Genomic DNA, 18,096 nt, shown 5'->3' on the forward strand with positions numbered 1-18,096 from the left:
CCACTGGATTTTCAGGCAACACCAGAAAAATCTCTGCATTCAGATAGATGGACACAACACAGTTTTTATGCATTTTACATTGTGAACATGTTATCATATAGATTACGAACCTTTTTTGACAAAGCAAAACACACCCACCTGCCAGTAATTTGCTGTGTTATTTTCACATGACATCTTCTCTAACATTTTTCTTAGTTAAAATGCCCTATAATAATAGATACACTCTTCTAGTAGACATGATATGAAAATTTTATAACATATAGTCTTATTAAGACTGTACTTATTTACAATATTCATCAAAGAATTATGGTTTGCTTTGTCTTTATCATTTTACAGGACCCTGGTAATAGTATATGGATTGTGTTGGAGATAAAAGATCGTACAAATATTGGACGAAATATCTCCCTAGCAAACAGTCCTGTTGGTAAGCAGTTTGTATATGTTTTCTTCTCTTTTGCAATATATAATGGTGAGCTATGCAAAGGCAAGGTCATATCATGTTCAAATAGATGTTTACTAAATACAAAAAATATTTAAAATGTCTACAGTTGTCTCTCCCCTTCTGAAGTAACTTCAGAACCACCAGATTAACTTTCCACTCTTGAGAGAAAAGTTTTCAGTTTGTGTTTTGTGTCACTGTATATTACAAAGTTTTGTAGGCAGTGTTATACACAGATGCTCCCTCTTAAGAAATGTGAGAAGTTCAATTTGATAGAAAGATTGAGAGCTTTTTTTTTTTTCCAGTGTTCTGGCTGTACACATTGTAAGCATTGTGGTTTTGATTCATTGTTGATACTAAAGAATGCTTGTGGTGCTATAAACATCCGTGCAGTTTGTATTCATAGCTGATTAATGTCTGTCAGATATTAAGGTATTAGAAAGTATCAAGAAAACTGCACGACATTTAGAGGAATAGTTATAAGGTCAGAAGCCAGGAACACCTGCGCTCTAGTCCTAAAACTACATCTGGTTTATTGCATGACCTTGAGTGAGTCATTTCTGAAGAGGGGGAACTGCGTTTCTGTGAGGGGATGCAATAATGTATGAACTGAATTGCTCTTCTTTATATAATTGGAGAGCTCATTAGGTAGCTGTTAAGAATGACTAAAACCCATTAAACCTGATAAGACTTATTTCCTCAAAAAAAAGAAAAAAAGAAAAAAAAAAGAAATAATTTAAAATATGACTTTATTTTTTTAATACAGTTACTTTAACTCTTTCATTTCCCATATTGTCTTCGCTGTGGAATGCTGCTTCTTTCAATTGTGTGTAAAATCTGTTCTTCAGATGCTGTTATGGGTTTTGTACCTGGCAATGAGAGAAAGCTCTATGAATTTAAAGTGAAGAAACCCAACTCAGTAGATTTGACTTGCCAGATCGCAGTATATGGTGATACATGATCTAAAAACTGATGAGGAGTAAAGGATATTTTCCTTGATAGTAGCCACAGCGATTGAAATGCTTGTCACTTAGACTCGTCATTAACTAAAAACAAATGGGTCTTCTTTGTTATGTCTTTTATGGGGAAGAGAGAAGACTCCTGGGAAATGTATTGGCTCAATAATTTCACATACTGCATGGATCTGTACTGGGAGGAAGGGATAAAAATCTTTACTTGGTGGAAGGGGGTTTATTTCCACATGTAGTATTCAAAACTCGGCTGGACAGGTCACATAGGAAACTCAACCAGTTAGACCTCTCTGAGTAGTGGTTGGAGTGATGTCAAGAGGTGCCTTCCAGTTTAACTTATTCTATGGGTTTGTGAGTCTATGTAGTTAGGCGATATAAATATGTCAATCAGCAAACTGTTATATGATTTATATACAGTGACATTCTTTACTTATTGAGAGAAGTTATGCAATTTAATAACCAATGGAGGAGACCAACTGAATTCTATAGATGCTGAAGGAAGATGGGGAGCCAGAAGAAAAGGAAGAATTATTTCTTTAGTAAGGTTAGGATCCAGCTGTGTGAGATAATTAGGTATCTAATGCCATAGGTGTGCATATAAGTTGTCCTGTGGTTTTCAGATTTTCTTTTAAGTTCTTTTGTTTCAGAGTATGACTTTCTCTTAGAAGTCTGTGTGATCAGTGACTGCTTTGATCACTGGAGGGCACAGATTTTCACATGCTGGGCACAACTTAAGCTCACTTGGGGAATCGTGACTTATTTTACTGAGAGAATTCCATGTCCAGTCTCACTGGTATGGGACTATATAAAACCACAAAATGAATATGAGTGAAGAATGCTATGTAGCTGTAATAACAGGCAAATGACATTTTGCAGTGTAAATAAGGACACCACCTACAAATTGTGAAATAACCCTTCTGCTCTGCTTGATATTGATACAGCTTCAGGGAGGGCCCACCTTAAAACATGTAAGGAAGCTATGAACTTGCTGGACGTAGACCTCAGAGGAGAAACAAGGGCAAGCCATGAAAGCATGCTGAGTGAGACAAAAGAAATGTGAAAGTGCTTGAGGTGGTTTATGGCAAAGGGAGCTTGATGAGCTTGATGTATATGATAGGCTGCTGCAAAAAGGAGCAGATAGTTTCTTCTCTGTGTTGTGTTCATGATGGAGAAAGCAAGAGACGGGGATTTAAACTGAAGCTGATTTAAGTCAGGTAGCAGCAGATAGCTTGTCAAGGTTCAGAAAACTAAAAGATGGAATAAACTGCTTCGATTTGTTGTGGAGATGGTTCCTGGGGATCTTTCAGAAAAGGCTGAAGAAACATTTTTCAAATGGACCTTGTCTTCATTGGGGTAAAGGTTTGAATTAAGACATATCCTGGGGTCTCTCCCAATCCTGCTTTCTTCTAATTGTCTGCTCCAAGATCTGGAGCATCAATTATCACATGCAAAGTTACAGTTGTTAAAGGAAATAGTTGTGCAGAAATGTGTGTGTGGTGGGGGGAGGTGGGGGGAGCTGTTGGTAAACGCACCTCTTTAATGTACATTACAATGGGTAATCAATGTAAGTTGCACCAGGTGAAATCTGTATTGCCTAAATTATGACTAAACTGTATCAACTTGTTTTCAGTGAAAGCTGAATCCCTGATAAGGTTCTTTCATTTGCAATCATAAAGATTTCTCAAAATGAACTCTCAGTGTGCTGAAAATACAAAGACAATCTGGTTACCCTGTTGACTTTAAAATGGAGCTGCTTAGGGACCCTATCTGAAGACAACAGCCCTATATATATACACTATCAGACGTGACATGTTTACTGATTTAGGATGTAGATTGATGCTTTAGTAGCAAACTACTGCTCTTTGGGGGATCTGATGATTTCTGAACATCCCACAGAAAAGCTACACTAAACATACAGGGCAACTGTACTAAGCATGTTGGCATAAAATAGTTTGGGATATACAAGAAATTAGCATTGTGGCTGGAAACAAAATTATGATTAACTCAGTAGATCAATTACAAGAAGTAACAGCTCTGTTTCCAAACACTAGGAATCACAATCTCTTTAGCAGTTAATCACGTTGTTTATATGCTTTGCTGTTAGGTGTATGAAATGACAGATGACATGTTTCTCTGTATATCTCAATTGTATAGAAATATAAGTAGTTATAATAGTCCTTTTCTGTGCTACTAGCAAAATTTGAAATCTCTGAAAAGGGCTCTTTAGAACTGAGCTCTAGCTTTCCATTTTTGTGTTCTTTATCTGTACTTCACCAGCTTGAATGATGCCAATTAGAGTGTCTGCTGTACAGTCACCTTTTAATTTTCTGCTTCTCATGCTTTACATATTCACAAATTTGGGTGTTGACTGTTCTGCTGAATTGCTTGAATAATAATAATAATAATAATAAAATCATTTTAAGATTTTATTTTTTTTTCTGTGAGATTTTTGGCCTTAATACCCTTGATGCTCATCCAGCACAGGTGCTCTACTATGTAATTACTGGAAGCAGCTTGAAATAAAACTCTGAAATAGGACTGGTAACCTTGAAAATATTACCATTGCATTAGGTAACAGCAGTTACAAAATTGCAGTAAAACTGCTTATGTACCATGTTCTGGTATTTCACTGTCTGTTGACTGAAACTGTGGCAGAAGCAGTACTGACAGCAAAAAATAAAAATTCAAATATCCTTTCACAAAATTTTTCTTGAGTTGCAAATGGTTGGAGAGTGGAGTAGAAAGCAGAGATTCAGTCTGCAGAAATCACAGTCAGCCACACCTGAAAGCCTTTCAAGATTGAATCCATTGATCAAAAATATTTTCAGCATGCTCCCATTTCCTCACAGGTTAAACAATAATAAATATTGAACAGTGCGACTCCAACTGCAGCTGGAGCATTTTCAATAAATAAAGAATTAAATATAACCCAGGACAGAGGTAGAGAGCTCTCACCTATACTTGAGTACTACAAGCTGGTTCCTATTTTACAGCAGACCCCAGGTCTAGGGAAAGTGATTAATCCTGTTTTTGCTGGTGTGAAAGGTATGGTTTTCCCCTGGAAATGTTTAAAAATGCAGTTTCACTTCAAAAAAAAAGTTACATTCATCATTGTTGCTCTTTTCCTGACATGGCTGTATGGAACTTTGCTACCTAGTGATAAACAGTCTCTATTTCCACCCCAGAACCACCTGTAAAGGTGTATTTTATACATAGAAATTTGCTTGGAGTCTGACTTTTCAGAGTTACCTTGCAGTACTTTTGCATTTGTTTAGATAAAGCTGGGCAGCTCATTCTGGCTTTGGTTTAGCACATCCTGATATTGCTAACCAGTGAAGTGTTCTGCTTGCTGTGTATCTGCACCAAGTGCAAGGTGATAAAGTTGTGCTTGTTCAGTTGGGGATAGTGGGAAAGAGAGGAGATACCAATCAATGCTGCATGTCCCTGTGGAATATTTCAGTGCAAACATGAATCTAAATTTTCTTCAGGTAGACATAAAGAGTGGATAGTATCAATGCTGGGTTCAAAACTGAGCAGCAATATGGTTTCACCCATTTTTCGAAGAAACATTTCTTGTCCTTTCTGCCTTTTACTAGCTTCATGTTTAATCACAGAAATCCAACTCATCAAAGAATATTAATTTAACTTGGAGCAAATTGAACATTTTTTATATTTCTGTGTTTTTGTTGTTGTTGTTGTTGTTTTCCCAAATGATAGTGAATTTAACAATAGGTTTATTCTTCTGAAGTTGTGTTTAGATTTGTGGTTGGGTCTTCTTGAAAAGCGGTTCAGCTCAAAGCAATACTATGATTAACCAAACACCTACCAACAGACTCTAGGTATGGTAGTAGTCTGTTATATTCCTTGCTCTCTTAAAAAGAAAATTGGTAATTTTTTTGCCAGAGGTACAAGAAATAGGGTGATCCTTTTAAAGAATTTAAGTTAAATAACCCAGTTTTAGGTCACTGTCTATTGAACATTTTGCCCATTTTAATCCTATAAGAGGAAAAGGCAGCCAAAGGAGAAGTGATTGCATTACACAGTAGTTAACATCCCTGCACATGCTTAGAAGAAACTATTAGACAGCTCAGGATTCACGTAAGGCAGTGCTGATTCAAGTACCAGCTTCCTATGCTGCATATTCTGCAGCTTGGGAACCTGAGAAGTAATAGATTTTATACAATCCACACTCTTTTCCAAACACATCCTGAAGATTTTTTATCTTGATTGTGGGGGAAAAAAATATCTCTGTAATCCACCTGGGAAAAAGTGTATGTACTCAGGTGGTGGGCTTAACAGAAAGAGAGAAGAATGTACAGAAAAGGATGAAAGTGAAATGAGTTAGTGGTAGGCTATTTTCCTGTGTTATTTCAAAACTCAGAAGATTTTAGGTTAGTTCATAAGTAAGGATGGTTCAATCTCACAGGACATCTGTTTCTGAAATTAAAAAGCCAACAACTGCAGGATTCCACAGTGTTAGCAATCTTTGCTTAATAGAGATCCATGATTCAAAGAGATATGTGACTTAAAATCTACTAGGGAGAGTGAAGCAATTAATAGTTGGAACTTTTTATAGCACCTTTTATCCAAGGATCTCAAAACACTTTACTGGCTTTAATTAGGCCTCGCTCCATGCAATATCCTCCTGGAATAGAGATTTTTTTTTTCTTTCCAGTATAGAGCAACTTGAGACACAGAGGTTAAATGATTTGACAATGATCATGTAAAAGCAAATAGTAATGATAGGAATAAATCCCAAACCTCTTGCCTTCCAGTCCCTTGTTCTAGCCACTAGCCAAGTTTCTTTCCTCTACATTAAACTCAAAGCTTTTTCTTATCTGTCCTGTAACTTGTGTGAATATGATTAGGCAATTGGAAAGACTTTCATCTTTTCTGGAAAGAAAAAAATAAAGTTGAAACAAATCAGTAAAAAAAATGCTTTCTGCTCTCAGGTAGAGAAGGAATTGTTCCAATTTACTGCAGTGAGAGCTGTGAAAAATATGGAAGAGCAAACTCTAGAAGTAAACATACTGACTTTGGAGATAATGAATAAGGGTTTGTGTTTCTGCCTACTGGGAAAAATAGTTTTTATCACGGATAGTATAAAATGATGCCTGCAGTACACTCAAGAATTCAGCTTCACGAAAGGAAGAGAAAAAAAAAAAAAAGTTTAAGGCTGGGAGGGAGATAGTCTCCTGGGAAAAGACAATAGGAATTCATGTCATCCAGGTACAGCCCTGAAGCTGGCAGGTGTTACATAGGAGAAACAGGCAAACTCATGAAAACACTTGAATGTTAGAGTCCTTGGCAAGAAGTAGGGGAAAAGGAGGTCAAGATGATTAAATTAGCAGATGATAGAGTTAATTCTGTTGTTGTGTCTCTAATAGATATTTAGCTGAGGATATTAGGTCAGATTACATGATTTGTTTCTTGTAGTTTGTTTCTTGTAGTTAAAGATACATTTTCAAAATGATAAGAAGAGGGAAATAAGCAAAAGAACTAGGTTAACACTAGTAGCTTGAATAAAAGCTGGGTTGCTTCCATGTCTCAGTAACTTGATTTCAAAAAGCATGAAGTTTTGTTTGTAGAACCGTTTGCTCATCAGATGCTGGTAGTGATTATTGACAAGAGAGAACCCAGTTCAGAACTTACATGGAGATAACTTTGTTCATGAAAACTTGATTCATTGGACTTACTCGATATGTTCCTATATTTTTTATGTCAAAGCATGGAAACCCAAATTCATTTTTTTTCTCCCCATAATTGATTCTCACTAGTTTCTCCATAGTAACCCACAGTGAATACAAGGGCTGTCCAACCACTGCAAAATTTTTCTACAATGTTTCAGCACCAGGAAAAGAGAAGTTGTGTAATGGGGCATCATGAAAGTCCCAGACACTGGCTTTATGGGAAGAAATATTCACTGAAAAAAAAAAAAAAAAAAAAAAAAAAAAAAGATTAGAATAAACATTGAAATGCTTCCATAGACTGAAGTTTTCACCATCAAAGTGACCCTGAGCACTGTTATACAGTCAGTGTGTAACAGCACTACCCAGGCAAAGTAAGCCAGCACATTCTCGTTTCAGAGGTGATGCTGAGAATTAATTCATAGGAGCTTGCTACCAAAAGTTACTTGCCAAATGTTCATTGGGAATAAGCTGAAATACCAAAGATACAGATTAGGAAATTAGAAACTACTTGCGTTCCTCTTAGGCACAGAAAAAGATGGCAAAGAAGTGATTTCACTGTTCACACTTCACAAAATCTGCTGAACATAGACTTGACTTTTAAATAAATAACCAGTCTTTGCAGTTCTCATCATGGATTCTAAAAAGGCAGATGCAGCCATCTCAAATGATTTTGCTCGCTGTTACATTTGTCAAAAGCTGTCAGAATGTAGTAAAAAGGTGTTTATACAGAGTAATATGCTGCTTGAACTCCTGTATGTCTCCTAGGCTGGAGATTTTAGATGGCTGATTTATAAGAACAAAAGAGATCCAAACAGGCCTGTTATTTTCTAGCTTTACCAATTTATATACGATGCCCTTTTACACATATCCATGTCTTCAATTACAGCTAACATTCAAGGACTGGAAAAGGAATATGATCAGATAGAAAAAAAACAGTCTGCTTCACATTGAACTATGGTTGTATAGTTAGATAGTAGGAATGGTATACAAAATAATCATTATTTTTATCCACAAGTTTGCATGACTTTAAGCATGACTAAAAGAACTCTCTTCAAAAAAAAAATAAGTTTGTATCCAGACAGTCAAGGTTTTGGAGAGAGATTTTGGCATGTGTTAAAGCAAGTGTTTACAAGAGGTTGTCAAATAATTGTGTATTCGTGCTATCTCATGCTATCTTCTACACTTTCTCTCTGATCCACTCATCTACCTTACCTGACCTCCATTAAAAAAAGAAAAAAAAAAAAAAAAGGTATAACACACCAATAGAAAGTCAACATTACAGAAGGCAGCATATTACAGAATTTCCATATGTAACAGAAAATATTATGTTTACCTGGCAAATGGAAATACCTGGCAAATGGATAAGAAAGACACAACCTACAGTTACATGGTTTGGTCTGGCTGATGATGATGAATGCTATAATCAGCATAGTAATACAAATTTTATTTACTGTAATTTTTTACAACTATCATAAACTGCAAGTTATTTAAGAAATCCATAAGCTACTGGCAGGCAAGTATGAAAAAAAGGAAATTACCAGGAAGAAAGAGAGTGCTCACTATTATATTTGGCCAGCTGGTCTAGCTACATTCATAAGCATGTTAAATAAGGAATGAGCTAGTGAGAGAAAATGATACTTTCAAGACCATATGTGAACCCGTCTTATTTAATGTAAAGAGTATTAAAGATGTACCAGTGCTTGGAAACTAGTCTTTCTTCTGTTTTATGGGATGAATTATAAAAATAAATAAATAAATAAATAAAAATAAATAAATGAAGATTTAAATATATATATATATATACACTAGAAAATGAACATGCCAACATAGGATTTTCAAAATTTGGAGCATAAGGAGAAAATTACATTTATTTTTTGATAGACTCTAAAGCCACTACTTGTTTCTCCTAATTTTTCTGAGATATCTTTGTCCATGTTGCAGGGGCAGAAAGGTCTCAGAAATCGCCAAAATGCAAATTGCTAGAGATTAGGAGTTTACTGGGGGAAGAGTTGAAAATATTATGGATCTGCTCTACTTTTATATGACTACTATAATATATAACAGACACACATTATTCATTGTAGAAATTAAGAAGTTATTTCTTTGGAAACCTTCAGCATTTTCTTAATTTCCTGTTGCATTTTAGAACGGTGCCAAAGATGACATTCTCCAAACCTTTCTATTTATACATGAATTTCAGAAGAAGAATTATTTTCTATCGTTAGTATAGGTCAGAATTCCATAACTAAACTTGATCTGAATTTTACACCTTGAAATTCAAATACCATGTTAGATATGAAAAATGTAGTGTATCTTCAAAAAATTACAAATCTTATTTCATATAAACAATAAACCCTCTGAAACTCTGCAAGTTAATCTCACAGAGCACATCCATGTTTCATATTTTGTCTTCAATCATTGTAATAATGTGGGCCTTTTCAATTTCCCATATAGCTAAAATATACTACTTTGTGTGGTGATTGCATTTGAATAAATTGTTTTAGGGTGGATGGTATTTTTTGCCATTACTCTCGGTACTTTGACAGAGGATGATAAATAACATTCTTAAAGAAAATTTCATGATGAACGACCTCTTTAGAATTTCTGTTATTTTTTCTTATATTTAGTGGCTGTATTGCTGTTCATAGCCTAACTCCCTGTAGGGATGGGACTTGGATACACAAACTTCTTTCCATATTCCTACCTTTGGACTAAATATGAGTGTAAGGCAAATGAGTGGGTCAAAGTGTGATCTGTAGTTTGGAGAGCATGGGGGACAAGACTGCAAATTATGCTGTAGATGCACCCCATCTAAATGAATGCAAGAACCCACCTTGAAGATGACTGCTAATTAATTGTCTTTTTTGTTGTTGTTGTTAAATATGAAGGTCCTAATATTCAGCACAGTCCTTTAATCTGGACTGTTCTTATTTCATTCTAATCAAAGTCAATTTTGACAAGTTCTAATCTCTTTCAAAGCCTTGCTGAATATTCAAGGAAGTCTGTCATTGGGAAATCACTGGCACTGTATTGTTGTGAAAAGACAACACTCCTAATACCAATTTAAGTATGTGCTCCTCCCCTACAGCAAGGCCAAGCAGCTGTTTAGATTATTTACCTGTACATTTCCATGTTTTGTAAAATATTGAGATTGAGCTTTGCTTTGACTTTGGCCAGAAATTCTATTAAGCCCAGTCCACAAAAACATTCAACTTCCCAGGTCCAACTGAAGTATTTGAAATCTTAGTTCCAGAGAGGGCTGTATAGTACCTTTAATGCACGAAAATAAATGGTGGGTTGTAGACCATGCACAGATGACAGGCCTGGTGACCTGAAAGCAATTCCAAAGTAAGAAATTAGTAAGGCTCAAGGCTCCTCTACCAGCTGTAGAAGCTGGACTGGACTGTTAGGGATCTACAATTGCTCATGTGCCTGGTGAACCTGTGCTTCATATTTCTAGAACCAATTGCAAATAAATATAAAAATAATGAGGTGGAAGTCTCCTGAGGACAGAGACTGGAAGACTCCAATACTTGGAGAATATTCAGTGGAGTTTGACACCAAACTTGTGATATTCACATAGGCCTTCTCTGGACAGTAATAAACAGAGGTTCACATCAGTCTCAGTCATAATTTATTAGTGTCTTATTTCCTTGAGTATGATAGAAAGATCTGAGGTATGAGACTGCTGCTGTTTGAAGGAAAACATACCACACCAGCTATGGTGTGATAATGGTCAAACACATCAGCTGTGTGACTAATTAAAACAGATATTTAACACAGAGACATGTAAATAACAAACTCAACCTAAAATGCCTCTTACAGTACAGGCTGTCTTTGGAAACATCAGCTACAGAAGATAAAGCAGCCCCTTTCTGGGGGTTGACTGGAGGTTACAGCATAGTCCTTTTTTGCATGTGTTCACTAAACACATCAGCCCATTTAGCTCTACACAAATCCTCTGTTTATTCGTTCCTTTGAAGCTTCAGTAGCACATTCAGCTCTAACGTGTTTGAAACGTGCTGAAAGTATATGGCACTCTTGATAGAAATAAAAGCATGATTAAAGAGGTAGTGCAGTAACTGTCAGTCACATTTTGTTAAGTCATTATCGTGTTGCAGACCTCTGTTTAAGAGACCTAACTCCTTAGCAAAATATACAGTTATTGTTGGAAAAAAAGGGGTTGTTTTCTCTTCTGACTTTCATTACTGTGTGCATGTGTGTGCACAAATACCTGTCTGTCTGTCTCTGTATCTGCTTGTCTTTACTTCTTCCAAAGATGGCTGGAGATGCAGTCCTCCAAACCAGCTAAGCTAGTCCCAGGCATGAAACAAATTCTGCAGAAAACTTTCCATTGAATCAGAATTAATTAAAGATTTGCTATACATTTTATTTATTCTAGATGACAGATGCAACAAAGAAAAAAAATAATTAACAAACAAACAAAAAAAAACACAACAATTTAAGAAAATATTTTCTGCGTGTTTCCTTGAACTGATGAAAGATATGTGAACCTAGACTCATTTGACTACAATTAAACCAACCATATCTTGAAGGTAGGAAGGCTCTAGAGAGGGATCTGAATAAACTGGGCCAATGGACTGAGGCCAGCTGTATGAAGTGCTGGTTCCTGCACTTGAGGCACAACAACCCCATGCAGTGGTACAGGCTGAGGGAAGAGTGGCTGGAAAGCTGCCCAGCAGAAAGTGAGCTGGGGGTATTGGTCAATAGCTGGCTGAATATGAGCCAGCAGTGTGTTCAGGTAGCCAAGAAGGCCAACAGCATCCTGGCTTGTATCAGAAATAGTGTGGCCAGCAGGACCAGTGAAGTGACTGTCCCTCTGTACTTGACTCTGGGGAAGCTGAACCTCAAGTACCATGTTCCTTTTTGGGCCCCTCACAACAAGAAGGACATCGAGGTGCTGGAGCCTGTCCAAAGAAGGCAATGGATCTGGTGAAGGGTCTCTTCTCCCAGGCAACAAGTGATAAGACAAGAAGAAATGTCCTCAAGTTGAAACAGGAGAAGTTTAGGTTGGATATTAGGATTTTTTTTTTTTCACTGAAAGGGTTGTGAAGCATTGGAACAGGCTGTCCAGGGAAGTGGTTGGGTCACCATCCCTGGAGGTCTTCAAAAAACATCTAGATGTTGTGCTGAGGGACATGGTTTAATGGTGGACTCGTCAGTGCTAGGTTAAAGGTTGGACTTGATGATCTGAGAGGTCTTTTCCAATCTAAACAATTCTACATTTATTCAATTTACTGTAGTAACTGCCTTGAAATGTGGGACTAGTACAAATTCAGTAAGTCAGCCTCTGTGTTAGAACCTCCCCAGTCCTGCCCCAGTCCTGTCCCAGTCCTCTTTTAATAGGAGGTTATACGTTTGTGTATCCTGCCTTAGAAAGGTGTAAGGGCCAAATCTTAATTAGAGGTCATTGGCTGCAAAAGCTGCACACACAAGTGTATCTATTTAAACAAAGGCAGTTAACAATAAATCCATATTTTACCACCTTTTACTGTTGTTGTTCAAACTGTCCTAAATTATACAGACAATATCATCCAAAAGTGGATCAGAATGGCTGTTTAGCACCTTCCATAAAAGAAAATGTCTAGAATACTGAATTTATCTATCTGTATCTCATCAGGCGAGAGGACTGTAGAGGGAAAAGAAGAAATCATATTTTACATATCAATCCCATACAAATTTAAAAACTCCACAAACACTTGCTCAAAATGACAACACTCTGTAAATGTCTTTTAGCTAGTAAGTTAGAGGCACTTGCAGGTCAGAGTGAAAGTGAGAACTTCACAGATCCCCTGGTGATTAAAGCTCTGCCAAGAAACTTCCTTTACCAACAAGTCAGATATGAATTGTCTGAACTACAAAATCCCAAATCACAGAATTGCTAAGGTTGGGAGGTACTTCTGGAGATGGCATGTCCCAACTCCCGTGTTCAAACCTGGGTCAGACAGAGCAGGTTGCTTGGGGGCCATGTACAGTGTCAAGGATTAAATTTCTCCAAGGACAGAGTCTCCATTTCTCTGTGCAACCTGTTCTGGTGTCTGACCCCTGTCACAGTAAAAATGAGTTTTCTTTGTTTAAATGGAATTGTGTGGTCATGCCCCCACTAGTGATGTATTTATGCACATTGCTAAGATCCCCGAGCCATCACTTCTTCAAGGTGAACAGTCCCAGGTCTTACAACCTCTCCTCAGACATCAAATTTTCCAATCCTTTAATTACCTTAATTGCTCTTTGCTGGACTCACTCATTCTTTCTTTTACTGGGGGCCCAGACCTTGAGTTGTGGCTTCACCAGAGTTGTGCAGAGGGGAAGGGTCACCTCCCTCAAACTGCTGGTGACACTTTCTAATGCAGCTTAGAAACCCAGAAGGGTTTGCATTGCTAGCTCATGTTCAGTTTGGTGTCCACTACAACCCCCAGACCTGTAAAACTGTTTTCCAGACAATTATACCCAGCCTGAAGCATAAGGTTTGTCCTCTTCAGTAGCAGGATTAGGCATTTCCCTTTTGTGGTGAGATAAAAGTATCTCTTTGTTGTATGACACCTTTGATGAACTCCATGAGATTCCTCAAAGACCATTTCTCCACCCTGTCCAGCTTTCTTCTGGATGGTAGGACAATTCCTCTGGTGTATATACCATTCCTCCCAGTTTTGTGTCATCTGTAAAGTTGCTAAAGGGGCACATTGCTTCATTAGCCAGGTCATTAATGAAGAATTTGAACAGTGTTGATGCCAGCTATGTACCGCTAAGCCTGGCTGTTCAGACAGCTTTCAGTCCACTTTACTGTCCACTTATGTAGCCCATACTTTCTCAGATTGTCTTTGAGGGTGTTACATGATATAATGCCAAAAGCCTAACTAAAATCAAAAGAAACAACAGCCACTATTCTCACCTCATCCGTTGAGTCAGTCATTTCCTTGTAGGAGTGTCAGTCTAATTAATCAGGATTTCCCTTTCGTAAATCGATGCAAACTACTCCTGATCTCCTTAACCTGGAAATGGAAGCCTGTCATCTCAGCTATTGCCCTGTATCAACCCACACAGGAGTGATGCAAAGAGAGTCCCACATCACTGGAAGCCAACAGCTTAAATTTCATGACCTAGGCTGTCAATACAGGGTCTGGTGTTCAAAATTGTGAAAGCCATTACACATACTTGAACACAAATATTTTGCTTTGACGGTAGTGTATTCAGCATCCGAGAAAATGCAGGATCTATAAAAAGAATTCCCAAACTGGCAATTAACATGATCACAGACAAATGGAGATAATGAAACAAGTTGTGCTTTCCAGTTTGGAGCTGAGATGACTTCAGTTGGGGTGCATCAGATGAGTAGCTAAGAATGTAAACCAAATGCCCTTGGCGGGGGTGGATTGAATTTTTATGAGTATTTACCTAATTAGGACTGAGTTTAAAAAACTTTGTCACTCATGTGAGGATTCAATTTATCAAGATTTCTGTGAAGGGTTAGATGTAATAGCACATGGGAAATCTTTACTTAAAAAAAAAAAAAAAAAAGAAAAAAAATAATGTTAGTGTAAGTACTAAGGTTAGTAAGGAATTGGCTGCTGGGACAGTTACAAAAGGTGTTTTGGAAATGGAAATATAGGCCTGGAGGAAAGATATTCATAGAACTGTTGGGACTTAGAGGATTGTTTTCATTTCATGAATAAACTGATCATAGGACTACTTGGGCAATGATGTGACATTATCAATTTAATAGATGGACAGAATATTGTGCAGTGGGAATTAGATAATTTTGAGGATGAGGAAAAAAAAAAAGAAGAAGAAGAAGTGGGAGGACATTTAACGATAAAAATTGAGATTCAGGCCTTTAGAAACTTGGAACATGAAGTCTCGTTTTAAACTCATTGTTTGGATGTGATAGGGAGAGTCTTGTTTTTGCTAGTTAGTCATAGGACATTTTCACTTAGAAGTGAAACATGAGCATGAAAAATCATAGAATCATAGAATATGATGGAAAGGACCCACAAGGATCATCGAGTCTAACTCCTAGATCCCCAAAGGACCACCCAAAAAATCAGGCCCTTTGTCTGAGAGTGTTGTCCAAACACTTCTTGAACTTCAGCAGGCTCGGTACTGTGACCACCTCCCTGGCAAGCCTGTCCCACTGCCTGACCACCCTCTTAGTGAAGGACCTTTTCCTTATATACAGTCTGAACCTCCCCTGTCACAGCTTTAAGCCATTCCCTCAGGTCCTATTGCTGTCCACAGAGAGCAGAGCTCAGTGCCTTCTCCTCTACTCCCCTCGTGAGGGAGCTGCAGGCCGCCATGAGGCCTCCCCTCAGCCTGCTCTGCTCTGGGCTGAAAATTCCAAGTGACTTCAGCTGCTCCTCATACGTCTTCCCCTCTAGATCCTTTACCATCTTTGCTGCCCCCCTTTGGACACTGTCTAACAGCTTTATGTCTTTCCTATACTGTGACACCCAAAACTGCACCCAGTACTCAAGGTGATGCCGCACCGGAGCAGAGTAGAGCGGGACAATCACTTCCCTTGACTGACTAGCAATGCTGCACATGATGCACCCCAGGGTACGGTTGGACCTCCTGGCTGCCAAAGCACACTGCTGGTTCATATTCAGCATGTTGTTGATCAAAACCCCTAGATCCTTCTGCACTCCAGCATCTCATCCCCAGTCTGTACGTATAACCAGGGTTGCCCCTTTCCAGGTGCAGAATCCAACACTTGCTTTTGTTAAACTTCATATTGTTGGTGATTGGCCATGTCTCTAATTTGTCCAGATCTCCCTGCAAGGCCTCAGCACCCTCAATGGAGTCAATAGCTCCATGCAATTTGGTGACGACACAAAATACCAAATGTTTTTGTGGGATCACATGAAGGTAAGTATTTACACTGCTGTCATTTGGAACTATGAATACATCTGCAGCAGTCATTCTTGTGCTAGGATATTGTGCATAGTTCCCTGTTAGGATATTCATATTTAATAATATTAATGCAAATTGAAATTGGTGCAAAAAAAGATTATGCAAACAATGAGAGGAACAGAGAAACTAGATGAGTTTGATTTATTTGAACTGGCAAAATGAAGTCTGACAAAGGGCATGGTTTCTACCTATAAATATGTCAAAAGTAAGTAGCAGGGAAAGATAAGAGAAGATAAATGTTTTCTGCTTATGAATTAACTTTGACACAATTTTAGGAAAAAAAAAAAAAAAAGCTTTTAGAAGATCAGAACTTCCAGTCAGAATCATAAAAACAAAATACTTAACTGTATAATATAAGAAGTTTGAGGATTTTGTGAAAGGATTTTTACAGCAGCCTACAGATATATCAGAAAACTGAACTTGATTCAGTCCTATTTTTTATCCTTTTGAAGAAAATAGATCAAAAACTTCACTAAAGATAATATTACTTCTTAACAGTTCATTGAAGAGTTTGTCATCCCTCTTGTAAGATCCCCGGTCTGTTGTTCTAAGAAATCTACCATGAACGAACCGTTCTCTAAACTCACATGGCCAGTCTTGTGTGATATAAATATATATTTATAAATATATATATATATTTATACTTGGAAAAACTGTAGTAATACTGTCACCAATGCTGCTTTACCATCTGCAGGGTCCCTCAGAATCATGAACTTTGGGTGTGCTTTCGAGATCCACCAGAGGAACGGTTGATGCTCTTGATCCCCCAGGGTTGTGGGCTCCTTTTACTAGTTCTTATATGTGTCATTGCAGCTCATCACATAACAGATGCTGATGTGGTAGAGGAAGAGTTGGGAATGGAGAAGGGGACTGGATGCCTAACCTCCCTCTAAACTGTATAATTTTGGGAAGGTTAGAATATTTTTCATTAAAATGACAATTCTATACTTCTGATCAGAGTTAAGAAAAGTCCTAACTGTCCTATATTTGCACTGAAAGAGATCTTTGTATAAGACTTTATTGGCAGGTATCTGTGGACAGTCAGGCAGCAGAGCTCTATTAGATCATTTCGCTAATCTCTTTGATAATGCAGTATTGTTCCCTGCTGTACATTTATTCACCTCTTGTTCAGTCTACTTTTAAACGTCAAGAAATGGGGCTTATATTATTCCCCTTTGGAGATTACTCTACAGATTAATAGGTCTCACTCTCTTCCTCTCCTTTTCCCACTTCTCCTCTCAATACTCTGCCATTATTTTCCATTTCTCAATTTTATCCATAACTTGTAGTCATACCCATTATTACACTAAATTAATTCTTACCCTTTTTTTAAACTAAAACCTTTCAAATAGCTGTAGGCAGTTATCATTTTTCTCTCCACATCTCTAAGCACGTTGCTATTCTTAAAAACAGTGAATAGAACAGGAATGGAAAACAAAATCATTTGGTGACTATAGATCTTGGGGTTTAGATTATTTTTTTAGCTTACCACATGTAAGCTAGACTTGCAAACAAGAGATCAGTTATGCAAAATGTGAGAATAGTGATAATGAATTGCTTACAAAGGTGTCTTATATGGTAACAATATGAAAAATTGTATTTTGCACATCCTCTGCATAAAAATTGCACGTCCCATAGAAACCAGTTAATGCCTCTCAGCAATTGTCCTAACTTAATCTGCACACAGTGCCTCAAATAAGGACTTCATGAACTTTTGTCCCCTCTCTTACTACCTGGTAATTATAACATTGAAATTGCTTTGCTTAAAAATCTACTGCAGTCACAAAATTCTTATTCCCTGGAAAGAAATTAAAATCATCCAGTCCAAGTAAGTAAAATTTAAAAGTGAGCAAGTAAAGAAAATAAACTGTTCCAATTTTCCCTAAAATGCAGGCAGTTTCTCTGCAGACACATTGCATTTATTTTGGTTGTTTGGTGAGAGTAAATTTAATATATCTGATAATAGACAGACAACACTTACTACTGCCTTATACAGCTACCCTATTATAGAAACTTGTAGGGCTCCTTTTTTTCTCTACAGAAATCCGTGCTACCAGTCAGGACCTCA

At 37.4% G+C, this 18,096-nt stretch overlaps 1 protein-coding gene across 1 annotated transcript in view; it reads left to right on the forward strand.

Annotated features, from left to right (window-relative positions):
- Positions 1-18,096, forward strand: part of TENM4 (teneurin transmembrane protein 4) — an 879,437-nt gene that overhangs the window by 131,413 nt on the left and 729,928 nt on the right. The window contains exon 2 of the mRNA XM_040544436.1: positions 337-424. The gene's annotated coding sequence lies outside the window, so the exon portion shown is untranslated. The remainder of the gene's footprint in view (positions 1-336; positions 425-18,096) is intronic.

Source organism: Cygnus olor, chromosome 1 (assembly GCF_009769625.2).
Source record: "Cygnus olor isolate bCygOlo1 chromosome 1, bCygOlo1.pri.v2, whole genome shotgun sequence".
In the NCBI taxonomy this organism is placed as follows: domain Eukaryota; kingdom Metazoa; phylum Chordata; class Aves; order Anseriformes; family Anatidae; genus Cygnus; species Cygnus olor.